The sequence below is a fragment of the Choloepus didactylus genome, chromosome 6, assembly GCF_015220235.1.
Source record: "Choloepus didactylus isolate mChoDid1 chromosome 6, mChoDid1.pri, whole genome shotgun sequence".
NCBI classification, from domain to species: Eukaryota; Metazoa; Chordata; class Mammalia; order Pilosa; family Megalonychidae; genus Choloepus; species Choloepus didactylus.
Genome location: NC_051312.1, coordinates 124942113 through 124957074, shown reverse-complemented (window position 1 = coordinate 124957074; position 14962 = coordinate 124942113). Strand labels below are relative to the sequence as shown.

The 14962-nt window shown below is 37.6% G+C and overlaps 1 protein-coding gene across 1 annotated transcript in view; it reads right to left on the bottom strand.

Moving 5' to 3' along the window:
* The window catches only part of DDX10 (DEAD-box helicase 10), a 350279-nt gene that overhangs the window by 63331 nt on the left and 271986 nt on the right, over window positions 1-14962 (bottom strand).

Below are 14962 nucleotides of genomic sequence, written 5' to 3'. Positions count from 1 at the left end.
CCCCAAACAGAATAGATCTGAAGAGGCCTATGCCAAGACACTTAATAATCAGATTATCAAATGTCAAAGACAAAGAATCCCGAAAGCAGCAAGAGAAAAGTGATCTATCACATACAAAGGAAGCTTGATAAGACTACGTGCGGATTCCTCAGTGGAAACCATGAAGGCAAGAGGGAAGTAGGGTGATATATTTAAGACACTGAAAGAGGAAAACCACCAACCAAGAATTTTATATCCAGCAAAATTGTCCTTCAAATATGAGGGAGAGTTTAAAATATTCTCTGACAGACAGACAATGGGAGAGTTTGTAAACAAGATACCTGCACTACAGAAATACTCAAGGAAACACTACAGACAGATAGGAAAAGACAGAAGTGAGAAGTTTGGCACACAATTTTGGGTGATGGTAGTACAGCAATGTAAGTACACTGAATGAAGATGACTGTGAGTATGGTTGAAAGAGGAAGGTTAGGAGCACATGGGATACCAGAAGGAAAGAGAAAAGATCAAGACCGGGACTGTATAACTCAGTGAAACCTAGAGTGCTCAACATTGTGATAAAATGTACAAATATGTTTTTACACGAGGGAGAACAAATGAATGTCAGCCTTGCAAAGTGTTCAAATATAGGGTGGTATTGGGGAAAAAAATACAATCAATGCAAACTAGAGACTATAGTTAATAGAAACTTTGTATTATGCTTCCTTTAATGTAACAAAGGCAATATACCAAAGCTAAATGCCTATAAGAGGGGGACACAGGGAGGGTTATGGGACTCTCGGCATTGATGATATCTGACTCTTTTATTCTACTTTATTTTAATGCTATCTTTTCCTTCCATTGCTTTTTAGCTGTAATGTTTTTCTTTTCTTTCTTTTCCTTTTTCTTTTGTGTCTCTACGTTCTTTGACTCTTCCTCCTACTTTGTGGAAGAAATGGAGATGTCCTTATATAGAAAGTGGTGATGGTGGGGAATACGAAAATACGTAACTATATAGGGAACTATCGATTGTTTACTTAGGACAGAAAGTATGATGGGTGAATAAAACCATCTTTAAAAAAAAGTGGGTTGATGAAGAAACCTTGAGGGCACTACACTGAGTGAAATAAGTCAGACACATAAGGACAAATATTGCATGGTCTCACTAATTACAATATGTAAACACACAGACATGAGATATAAGGTAATAGGATATAGAACGAGGCTAAAGTATGGGGAGCGGTTACTTATTATGAGCAGAATTTTCAGCTAGGTTGAACTTAAGTGTTTGGAAGTAGATAGAGGTGATGGCAGCACATTATTGTGAGAATAACTAACAGTGCTGAATGGTGTGTGACTGTGGTGGAAAGGGGAAGCTTAGAGTCATGTATGTCACCAGAAGGAAAGTTGGAAGTTAAAAGATGGGAATGTATAAAACAGTGAATCTTGTGGTGGACAATGTCCGTGATTAACTGTACAAATATTAGAAATCTCTTTCATGAACTAGAACAAGTGTATGACACTATAACTGGAAGCTAATAATGGAGGGGTATATGGGGAAATATATACCTATTGCAAACTATGAACTACAGTTAACAGTATTTTAACATTCTTTCATCAACAGTAACAAATGTACTATACCAATACTATGAGTCAATAATGGAGGGGGGATGGTTAGGGGTAGGGGAGGAATTGAGTTTTCTTTTTTGTCTTTATTTCTTTTCTGGAGTAATGAAAATGTTTTAAAAATTTGAAACAAAATTAATTGTGGTGATGGATGCACAGCTGTATTGCGGTACCGTGGGCAACTGATTGTGCACTTTGGATCTTTGGTAATTGTATGGTATGTGAAGAATCTTAATAAAATTAAATTAAAAAAAAAAGAAAGAAAGAAAAGAGAATCTGAACTGAGTGGGCAAAGAATTTTCATACAATGGAGAGAGACACAGAGAGAGAGAACTCTCAGCAGAATGTGAAAGAGAAGGAATGTGAGGCTGTGTAAGGCAGGTCACAGCCGGTAAGTAAAGAGAAAGAGGAACAAAAGGAAAAAGAACTGAGGGTGAACTTTTTAAGGGGACCTTTACAGAACCTTTCCCTCATGTAAGATCCAAAGTAACACCCAGCAACACCTGGATATCTTAATAAGATAGACAAACACACACTGGTTCACACCTATTCATACTATGTAACACACATTCAGCATATTTATAATTACATAGAAGTGTTTCTATATCTAGGAACAATTTTCCCCACTCCTTTTTTATCTTATATTATTTTAATGTACATCAATTTCTGTTTCCTAAAAATACAAGAAGACCAAATAAAAAATAATAATTAAAAAAAATCTCATGATAACCTTCTACTACTACATGAGGGAGTTTAAAAAAAAACTGCATTAAGTACTCAGAATGATTTAACTATGAATTACACCCATGATGTTTACTCTACAAAGACGTTATGCCAGGCCCTCTTCTGACAGTGGCTTCTGACCTTAAATCACAGGATAGTTGGGACAATTTCTAGTTTCAAAACCCTTTATGTAGTATGGGGACAGGAGTGGAAGAGTGAGAGTGAGAGAAAGAATGAGAGGGAGGATAAGAAAGAGAGAAATGGGTGTGTACAGGGGCAGGGTTAAGAAAAGAAATTAGCATCCATATTTAAAAAAAAACATTTGTATTTGCACTGGAAAACACTACTGAAAAGAAATATTGTCAAATACTCCTACAAGTACAAACACACACACACACACACATACACACACGATGCCATGAAATATACCACAATTAAGTTAGAAGTTCTAAGAGAAACAGAATGGTAATGGTGCCAGAAGTACTATGTCAGTTGAGAAGTAAGCACACTGAACCAAAATGGACTCATATTTTTGTGTCAAGCAAGTTTGTTTTGCAAACCAAAGCTGTCTAAACCTGGGGAGAATATTATCTCAAAGTATCTCTGGCTTTGTGCAACTCAAAAACATTTTATAGGCTATATCTCCATCTCTTACCACCTATGCTAACTTACATAAGTGCTAATTTTCAGGAAGTGTGGAAAGTTTTCTTAAGTATTTTATGCTTATACTAATTTGCTTTTCTCACAAAGAGTTGAAGATAGTGAAGAAACTCTTGTTTTACAGACACTAAAATGGAACACAACGATCTTAAAGGATATTCAGTGCAAATAAACACTCAATGGAAAATTGATTATGTAAAATTAAGTTGACTTTGATTGCAATTAGTCATCAACCTCTTTTATATATTTGTGATTTATCCTGTTGATATAACATTATACCAGTGTTTGGTGTTCACCGGAACATCTGACAAGTTGAGTTTTCAAGAACACATAGTACAAAAGTAAGAATCAAGGTAACCACAAGATAGTTAACTCATAGGGCAAATTCAGAATGCTGCAAGGGATGTCATTTTAGTAATCACTACAGTCAATGCAATCATTTAACTTTTACATTTCTTAGTACTTCACTGAATCTCCTTTACACATAAATAAAACTCTCTTAATTTATGGACAAGCAGGGGGACGATGAAGCTGGGATATGTGTAGATATTGGGTAAAGGAAAGCTGAAATTTATTCTAAATTCTAGAATAGTGGAGAGAAAGATCTTTTCTTCTTTTAGTGCTCAGGTGACCAGCAGAGAGTAGGCCATGCTGGAAAGGAAAGGGAATGGATGAAACAAACTGGGGCACTACATAACAACTCATCTATTCTGCAGCAGGAGCTTATGTGTTCCACAGTCGCAAGCTCCCAGTAGAGCTTGGGATGCCCTTTCCCATAGGCTAGGCAACGGATTTGGGAGTTATAATTAGGGTGACCATATGGCCTATGTTTGCCCAGTCCCAAATTATATCTGTTGTTCTGGTGTAATTATTCATTGCACTCCTTTTACTCTCAAGGGTCCTGTTTGTATACTTCATATGTATACTCATAATGGAACTCAACCACTTGTATATATAACATCTTTCCTATGGAAAAACATGATCTAGCTTACAAATGAACTTTGGAGATATAAAGTGTACACTCAGAGATTTACTATAATTAATAACTCCTATTTGGGCCTGGTAACATTGCTTTCTAGTTTTTTTTCCCTCTCTGTTACTTTGTTTTGTTTTGTTTTACCATTCTTCCCCTAAAATGACCCTGAAACATTCCCAAAGTTATTGTGCCTTCCAATAAATAGCACTGTGCCTTCCAATAAATAGCATGCTATAATTCTGCTACATCATTGTTTTGGAAGTGTTGCAGTGAAAACAAGTAATTGTATTTAAGAATTACTGCTTCATTCACTCACTGAGTAAATCTGAGTGCCTACTATTTGCTGGGGACTAGTCCAGGCACTGGTGATACAGCAATGAACAAAACAAAGTTCCTATCCTGTCATGGAGTTCACATTCTATTAGGAGTGAGACAAGTAATAACAACAACAAATTAGTAAGTATTTATGTTTCATCTGATAGAGATAAGTACCATGAAGAAAAATATGTCAGGGTACGGGAGTGCAGGGTGGGAGGAGATTGCTATTTTGCACTGGGTGATCAGTGAAAGCCTCACTAGTAACGTGACATTTTAGCAAAAACCTGAAGGAAGTAAAGAAGTAAATCACATAGCTATCTGGGGTACAAAGGGCAAAGGCCAAAATGAGCTTGGTGCATTTAAGGAATAAGCAGAAGAAGCTGAAGTGAGTGAATGGCAGAACAGTAGGAAACAAGATCAAAGAGGGAACTGTGAGCTAGATCATGTTTGTAGGACTTTGCAACTTTTATTATGAATAAGATGGGGAAGCATTTGGAAGGCTGGATTCTGAGCAGAGGAATGACAATGTGATTTACTTTTAAAGAATCATTCTGGCTACTCTATTAAGAGTAAACTGTGGTAGAGAGGGGTAAATGAAGGGAAACGAGTTAAAAGGCAATGATGGTGAATTGGATAATAAAGTGAGAGTAGTGGAGGTGTTGAAAAGTGACTGGATTCTGGATCTTTTTTTTTTTTTAATAGAGTTTTTATCGTTTCTTGGGTTGAGGAAGACTGTGGAAAGAACAGATTTGGGAGACAAAAATCTGAAGTTTGAATTTGGATATGTTAAGTTTGAGACAGTGGAGATGTTCAATTGGCTATACGAATCTAGCATTCAGGAAAGGAGCCTAGGCTGGAGCTTGAGAGAAATTTTAAAAGAACTTTGATAACTTGGTGACCAATTGTATGTGATGAACATAGAGAAGCTGAAAATGACACCCAGGTTTCTAGGCAGGGAAAACAGATAAATGGTGAAAGAGAAATTTTTCAGTTTCAGCCTTCTCCAAATTATTATCCTCATTTTACCGTAATTCTCTATAGTGAAACAAAGTCTCAACTGCCAACATGTAGTAGTAACCTTTTAAAAAATGAACACATTTTGCAGGAAGCACTATTTCAAAAAACAAGATATATATCAAACATTTCTTGGTAAAAGAAACAAAAATCCTTTTGACAATTAAAGGAGACCAGAAAAGTATAAAATTGAGATTTTAAAATTGGTTTATATGTGAATATATTCAAGCACTTGTTTCTTCATTCTTTTCTTTCCAGACTAACCCTGATGATCTGTAGTCTGTTCAGAGTGAAATCTTGTGCAAGACTTATGCTTTTAATGATTTTCACAGGGGTAACAAAACCAGAAAAAATAAAATGTCAATAAAAATTTAATGAAAATGCAGAATAATCTATATCAAGCGGGAAGTCTCAGGGCATACCTATAACATTTCACACTTGACAATAGACCTACTGATACGTCTTATTTCACATAATAGGTTTCTGAAGTTTAAATATCAGTATTTTCATATTTGAACATTAAACAATGAAAAATGGTTTCTCAATTCAGTTTCTCCTAAAGAGAAAAATGAGTGATGAAAACTATCATTGGCCATGACAGAATATAATGCCACTTTTCTATCCTGGCCTTGCTGGGTAAATGTGCTGGAATTTAAGAACATAACCAATAAAACTGTCTAAAAAGAAAAAGAAAAAGGAAAAAACAAAACAAAACCAAACAGAGTTTAAGATTCATGCACATGGCTTTCAACCTATAAGTAAATTTTCCACACAATTACATCGGTTTTCTTTTAATGCTACAACTGACCTCTCTCTTCTATTTCCAACACTATCATCACCTCTTGCCCAGAGTTTTGAAGAGTCCAATTAGCTCAGAACTTCTTCCTACTCTCTGCTCTAACAGTCAGAAAACTGGAGCTTTAAATCCAGCTGTGGTTATAAACTTAGGCAAGGAGCTTTATGTCCATAAACTAAGTTTCTTCAACTGTGTACTGGCAGTAAATATCTCCTCTTATCTTCCTCTCAGGTTATTATGGGGAACAAAGTAAATAATGTATGCAAAATTTATTAATAAAACATAAGGAGCTCTGTTAGGGTATTATTAGCATATTCCTGAAACAAAGATATAATAATGTTAGCACCCTGTTTCAAATTCTTCAAGGACTTTTTATAGCATATTAGATAAGAGACAAGTTCCTTGGCCTGGAACGCTACAGCATCTACAATATGACCCCAATATACCCTTCTAATTCTCCTCTCCATGAAATAATCCACTTTCAAGTCACATTAGATCAGTGTTAAAGTCGCATATCTTAACTCATGGTGAATAATAAAGTCATTGAGCGGATTGACTAACATTTTTTAAAAAAGGAAATATAAAATAGAATAGAAAATCCTGAGTGTATCAAACATAGTAAGAATAAATATTACTTTGTGAAATGTTTTTTTCAACATTTGTCTATGTGTATTACCAGAAAAGAATGTAAAATATATTTCTTATTCTAGGGTCCAGGCAAAAAAGTGTTAGAAAACCCTGCACTGGACTATTCCCTATTCTGCAAACATACTTTCATGATCTTTAATCATTCTAGTCATATTGATAATGTTCCTTGCAGTTGGAGTGCCCTTCTACCTAAACTTTCTGGGTCTCCTTTCCTTATCTGGAAAATGGAGGGAGCACTAAGGGCCATCTCACAGAGCTTCTATGAAAAGCAAATGAAAGTTCTTTGTTATTCAATATAAATTTAGATAAGGAGTCAAGAGATTTTTTCTGTTTCTTTCTCTTTCCTGACTGCAAACAGGACAAGGCAAGGAAGTAGGGTCAGTAGTCTTGAACTGTAGGCAACTTATTCTTGAAGAAGATTATATAACTATATAGCTTACACGGTGTGACTGTGTGATTGTGTAAACCTTGTGGCTCATACTCCCTTTATCCAGTGTACGGGCAGATGAGTAGAAAAATGGGGACAAAAATTAAATGAAAAATAGGGTGAGATGGGGGTGGTGGTGGAATGTTTTGGGTGTTCTTTTTTTACTTTTATTTTTATTCTTATTTCTATTTTCTTGGAGTAAGGAAAAGGTTCAAAAATTGATTGTGGTGATGAATAAACAAATATATAATACTGTGAACAACTAATTGTACACTGTGGATGATTGTATGGTATGTGAATATATATCTTAATAAAACAGAATTTTAAAAAAACTGTAGGTAAAAGAAAAATAAATCCAGTAAATACTAAGCTGTTAATATCTAGAAAAGTAGGCGGTACCTATAATATTGGGTCCCAAGCTACTATTCCTATGAAAGAGGTCTTTAAGTCAAAATGATTCAGGGAGGGCTGCCTGAAGACGACGTAATATTTCCTTAATGTTTCAGAGTGAACATTATAACAATCAGTACTATAACAGAATAGTGTCCTCTGGGACTAAAGAGATTTCTGGGAGCTCTCTGCCCCTATAACACTGTGCTTTTAAACCATGAGGTCTGTTTTATTAATAATTTTCCTTATTGGCAGTTATTTCATCTTACTGCTGTCAATGGACTGGCCTTTAACAGACCATCTACTCTAATTTGCTGTTTATCCTCTAGAAACTTACAACCCACAAAAATCCTGTTTATGGGGGACTCGGGCAAGATGGCGGCATAGAGAGGACTGGAAGCTAAGTAGTCCCCCTGGAACAACTACAAAAAAACAGAAACAACTAGTAAATAATCCAGAATAACTGCGGGGGGACAAACGAGACCATCCACTCATCATACACCAAGCTGAATTGGGAGGAATGCCCGAGAACACAGCAGAAAATCTGTAAGTAAAAGCTGCAGATCCAAGTCGCGAGACCCCCTCCCTCATAGCCCGAGCTGCAAAGCCTCATGGTGCCAGAGGGAAGCTCTCTCCCAGCAAGCGAATACAGCTCAGTTGAGCTCCAACTGGGGTTTTAAGCAGCGAGTGTGAACTGCTCACTACAGGTACGCAGCCCCAAAAAATAGACAGAGGCTTTGGGTGACGACTGACTTGGGAGAGCCAGAGGGTCGCCTTGGACTGGGTCTGAAGGGGACTATCTGTTTCTTTTTTGGCTCAGTGGAGAAAGCCCCAGCCATTTTCAGTTTCCAGGGCTGTGACTCTGGGCAGGGTGGAGACAGCACAAGCAGACAGCAAGACCATTGAAATGCTAATGACCTCCACCTGGGGGGTCTGTCTTCTCTAGGAGGAAAGGGGTGGGGCCCTTTCCATTCAGAACCAGAACCCAGAGCCTGGGGGAACACGGCCATACCTCCTCACACCAGTCAAGAATTATAGGCTAACAGGCGTCACCTGCTGGGCAGAAAAGCACAGTGACCTGAGGCATCAAAGGGTGGAGCAATTTTCTAAGACACACCCGCAGGGAAACCAGATACTGAATATTTCTTCCTCTGGGACCTGAGCCTGTTCTGGTCTGGGAAAACCTGATTTGGATAACCAAGGAAACCATGCCTAGACAACAGAAAATTACAACCTACACTAAGAAAAACAAAGTTATGGCCCAGTCAAAGGAACAAACGTACACTTCAACTGAGATACAGGAATTTAAACAACTAATGCTAAATCAATTCAAAAAGTTTAGAGAAGATATTGCAAAAGAGATAGAGGCTGTAAAGGAAGCACTGGGCATGTATACGGCAGAAATCAAAAGTTCAAAAAAACAACTAGTAGAATCTATGGAAATGAAAGGCACAACACAAGAGATGAAAGACACAATGGAAACATACAACAGCAGATCTCAAGAGGCAGAAGAAAACACTCAGGAACTGGAGAACAAAACACCTGAAAGCCTACATGCAAAGGAGCAGATGGAGAAAAGAATGAAAAAATATGAGCGACGTCTCCGGGAACTCAAGGATGAAAGAAAGTACAATAATGTACGTATCATTGGTGTCCCAGAAGGAGAAGAGAAGGGAAAGGGGGCAGAAGCAATAATAGAGGAAATAATTAATGAAAATTTCCCATCTCTTATGAAAGACATAAAATTACAGATCCAAGAAGTGCAGCGTACTCCAAACAGAAGAGATCTGAATAGGCCTACGCCAAGACACTTAATAATCAGATTATCAAATGTCAAAGACAAAGAGAGAATCCTGAAAGCAGCAAGAGAAAAGCAATCCATTACATACAAAGGAAGCTTAATAAGACTATGTGCGGATCTCTCAGCAGAAACCATGGAGGCAAGAAGGAAGTGGTGTGATATATTTAAGATACTGAAAGAGAAAAACCGCCAACCAAGAATCCTGTATCCAGCAAAGCTGTCCTTCAAATATGAGGGAGAGCTCAAAATATTTTCTGGCAAACAGACAATGAGAGACTTTGTGAACAAGACACCTGTCCTACAGGAAATACTAAAGGGAGCACTACAGGGTGACAGAAGACAGGAGTGTGTGGTTTGGAACACAATTTTGGGAGATGGTAGCACAACAATGTAAGTACACTGAACAAAGGTAACTATGAATACGGTTGAGAGAGGAAGGTGGGGAGCATGTGAGACACTACAAGAAAGGAGGAAAGATAAAGACTGGGACTGTGTAACTTGGTGAAATCTAGAGTGTTCAACAATTGTGATAAAATGTACAAATATGTTCTTTTACGAGGGAGAACAAACAATTGTCAACTTTGCAAGGTGTTAAAAATGGGGAGGCATTGGGGGAGGGATGTAATCAGCATGAACTAGAGACTGTAACTAATAGAATCATTGTATTATGCTTCCTTTAAGGTAACAAAGGTGATATACCAAGGTGAATGCAGATAAGAGGGGGGGATAGGGGTGGCATGTTAGACACTTGACATTGGTGGTATTGTCTGATTCTTTATTCTACTTTGATCTGAGGTTATTTTTCCTTTTGCTGCCTCCTAGCTGTCATTTTTTTTGTTTCCTCTTTCTTTTGCCTCTCTACCTTCTTTGACTCTCCCTCCTGCCTTGTGGAAGAAATGTAGATGCTCTTATATAAATAGTGGTGAAGGTGGTGAACACATAAATGCATGACCATGCAGAAAACCATCGATTATTTACTTGGGATGGAATGTATGGTGAGTGAACAAAACCATATTAAAAAAAAAATGGGTTGATGACAAAACCTCGAGGGCAATATACTGAGTGAAATAAGCCAGAAACATAAGGACAATTATTGCAGGGTCTCACTGATAGGAACTAATTATAATATGTAAACTCAAAGACATGAAACATAAGGTACCAAGATATAGGACAAGGCTGAAGAATGGGGAGTGGTTGCTTAGTATGAGCAGAATGTTCAATTAGGATGAACTTAAATGTTTGGAAATGAACAGGGGTGTTGGTAGCAAGATGTAAGAATAACTAACAGCGCTGAATGGTGTGTGAATGAGGTGGAAAGGGGAAGCTCAGAGTCATGTATGTCAGCAGAAGGAAAGCTGGAGGTCAAAAGACGGGAATGTATAAAACTGAATCCAATGGTGGGCAATGTCCATGATCAACTGTACAAATACTAGAAATCACTTCATGAACCAGAACAAATGTATGACAATACAATTAGAAGTTAATAATAGAGGGGCATATAGGGAAGAACTATATACTTATTACAAACTATATACTACAGTTTGTAGCATTTCAACATTTTTTCATAAACAGTAACAAATGTACTATATCAATACTATGAGTCAACAATTGAGGGGGGTTGGTTAGGGATAGGGGAGGATTAGAGTTTCTTTTTCTTTTTTTCTTTTTTCATCTTTCACTTTATTTCTTGTCTGGAGTAATGAAAAGTTTCTAAAAATTGAACAAAAATTAAGTGTGATGGATGCACAGCTGTATGAGGGTAGCCAGGGGCAAGTGATTGTACACTTTGGATCTTTGGATAATTGTATGGTATCTGAACAATCTCAATAAAAATGAAAAAAAAAAATGAAAAAAAAAAATCCTGTTTATTAGGTTTGTGACTACGATGAAAATCAGTTGCCTCAGTGCACAGGTATTGTGGCTTCTACACCTTGACTGGTCAGAGCCTTTTTGTCCACTTCCTGGTTTGTGACTGTGATAGTTAATGTTCAGATAATTGAGTTATGACATCATGGATGAAATTAGATTTTAATTTTTAAAAAAAAAATTATTTGTTTAGCTTTATACTGAAATCTCCCAGATGATGAATCAAATAAAGATTTGGCTAATTTTTCAAAGTCCCAAACTTTTCTCAGACTACTCAATATATGTACATTCAAAACATGAGCTGTATACAGAACCCACATCCCTACTTCTGCTTATAACTCTTCAAGTGCTCTCTATTGCCTACTGAATAAAGTTCTGTGTACTTATTTTAATATTCAAGGGCCTCTATTTCCAGCCTCTACTTGCACTGCTCCACTTTAAGAATCTCTACCCTCCAAAAGAAAATGCTGCTTGTAATAACTTTGTAACTTCATGACCCCTTGCTTAATTTGATGCCAACCTTGCACATTCATCCACACTTATTGTAACTATAATATTTCTACAGTCCATTACAATTAAAGAACTTTCAGCAACACTCATCTTGATTTAAGGTTGAAGGCCTTACTCAAATGGTAACCTCAATTGAAAATTTTATTTTGAATCTTACAAGTCAAAAGTAATCTCTCCACCATGTACCTTGTACCACTCATAGGTGGTGCTACTAATATAACTATACCAATATTTTATCTCTTTTACTAGATATGCCTTATAGAAAAGAAGTTAAATGCAACATTTTGCAGTCATACAGGCTGTCACTTACTGAAAGTAAGTTCTTTGGCAAACTATGTAATTTCTTTAAGGCACAGTTCATTCATCTGTCAAATTGTGTTAATAATACCTATATTTGAGGACTAAATAATATATGCCTTAGCACACTGTCTGGCAAATAATAGTTCAATATTAGAAGTTATTAAAAATGGCTCTCTGGATACACTCAGGACCAAAATGGCAGAATGAGAAGCTTCAAGACTCCATCTACCCACTGACATTTTGAACAACCAGCAAAAACTGGCAGAAGTATTTTTCTCAAAGCTCCAGAAATCAGTTAAAGGATTGCCATAACAAGGCAAGCACCAAAACAAAACAAAAACCAAAAAGCTACTTAAGAGTAAAAGGATCTTGAGGTGCCCTGGCTGGCCCCTCCCCTACCCCACCAACTTGGCACAGAGCCAGCCCACACCCCCCAGTGTGGATCCCTGGTCCTAGTTCCAGAGGGAACAGAGCAACTACCTTGCACATACTGGGAGCACACTATATGTCTGGCCCTCTCTGCCTGGTAGTGTCTTGGGGGACTTGCTGACCTAGTACTTGTCCTGTGTAAAAGGGGCTCTCAGACCTTCCCCTTCAGAAAGCTGAGGAACAGCAGTTAAGTGGCTGTCTGGGACAAGGGATTGCTGGTTGTAGGACATACAGTGTGGTACCCAAGATGGTGAGGAAGCTGTGTCCTAGGGAAGAGGGGACATTCATACCAGTGTAAACGGGAGAATTCCAAGGACCAAAAGTACATACCCAAGGCAAGTTGTAGGCACAGAAAGGATCAGGGAGGTCCCTATGCTTTGGCTTGGAATACTCTCTAAACTCAATGTATGATAAGCTCTGAAGGCGAGCACTTACACAGATCAATTTGCAAAGATCTTTCTTTCCCCCCTCTCTCGCTCTTCCTCCCTCTATCTCTCTCTCTCTCTCTTTCTCCCTCTCTCTCCTTCTCTCTCTCCTTCCCTCCCTCTTTCTCTCTCTCTTTTTTTTCTTTTTTTTCATTTTTATTGAGATTGTTCAGATACCATACAATTATCCAAAGATCCAAAGTGTACAATCACTTGCCCCTGGCTACCCTCATACAGCTGTGCATCTATCACCACACTTAATTTTTGTTCAATTTTTAGAAACTTTTCATTACTCCAGACAAGAAATAAAGTGAAAGATGAAAAAAGAAAAAAAGAAAAGGAAACTCTAAAGCTCCCCTATCCCTAACCAAACCCCCTCAATTGCTGACTCCTAGTATTGATATAGTACGTTTGTTACTGTTTATGAAAAAATGTTGAAATACTACTAACTGTAGTATATAGTTTGTAATAGGTATATAGTTCTTCCCTATATGCCCCTCCATTATTAACTTCTAATTGTATTGTCATACATTTGTTCTGGTTCATGAAGTGATTTCTAGTATTTGTACAGTTGATCATGGACATTGCCCACCATAGGATTCAGTTTTATACATTTCCATCTTTTGACCTCCAACTTTCCTTCTGGTGACGTATATGACTCTGAGCTTCCCCTTTCCACCTCATTCACACACCATTCGGCACTGTTAGTTATTCTCACATCTTGCTACCAACACCCCTGTTCATTTCCAAACATTTAGGTTCATCCTAATTGAACATCCTGCTCATACTAAGCAAGAGCATCTACATTTCTTCCACAAGGCAGGAGGGAGAGTCAAAGAAGGTAGAGAGGCAAAAGAAAGAGGAAACAAAAAAAATGACAGCTAGGAGGCAGCAAAAGGAAAAATAACCTTAAATCAAAGTAGAATAAAGAATCAGACAATACCACCAATGTCGAGTGTCTAACATGCCTCCCCTATCCCCCCCTCTTATCTGCATTCATCTTGGTATATCACCTTTGTTACATTAAAGGAAGCATAATACAATGATTCTATTAGTTACAGTCTCTAGTTCATGCTGATTACATCCCTCCCCCAATGCCTCCCCATTTTTAACACCTTGCAAAGTTGACAATTGTTTGTTCTCCCTCGTAAAAGAACATATTTGTACATTTTATCACAATTGTTGAACACTCTAGATTTCACCAAGTTACACAGTCCCAGTCTTTATCTTTCCTCCTTTCTTGTAGTGTCTCACATGCTCCCCACCTTCCTCTCTCAACCGTATTCATAGTTACCTTTGTTCAGTGTACTTACATTGTTGTGCTACCATCTCCCAAAATTGTGTTCCAAACCACACACTCCTGTCTTCTGTCACCCTGTAGTGCTCCCTTTAGTATTTCCTGTAGGACAGGTGTCTTGTTCACAAAGTCTCTCATTGTCTGTTTGCCAGAAAATATTTTGAGCTCTCCCTCATATTTGAAGGACAGCTTTGCTGGATACAGGATTCTTGGTTGGCGGTTTTTCTCTTTCAGTATCTTAAATATATCACACCACTTCCTTCTTGCCTCCATGGTTTCTGCTGAGAGATCCGCACATAGTCTTATTAAGCTTCCTTTGTATGTAATGGATTGCTTTTCTCTTGCTGCTTTCAGGATTCTCTCTTTGTCTTTGACATTTGATAATCTGATTATTAAGTGTCTTGGCGTAGGCCTATTCATATCTCTTGTTTGGAGTACACTGCGCTTCTTGGATCTGTAATTTTATGTCTTTCATAAGAGATGGGAAATTTTCATTAATTATTTCCTCTATTATTGCTTCTGCCCCCTTTCCCTTCTCTTCTTCTGGGACACCAATGATACGTACATTATTGTACTTTGTTTCATCCTTGAGTTCCTGGAGACGTTGCTCACATTTTTTCATTCTTTTCTCTATCTGCTCCTTTGCGTGTAGGCTTTCAGGTGTTTTGTTCTCCAGTTCCTGGGTGTTTTCTTCTGCCTCTTGAGATCTGCTGTTGCATGTTTCCATTGTGTCTTTCATCTCTTGTGTTGTACCTTTCATTTCCATAGATTCAACTA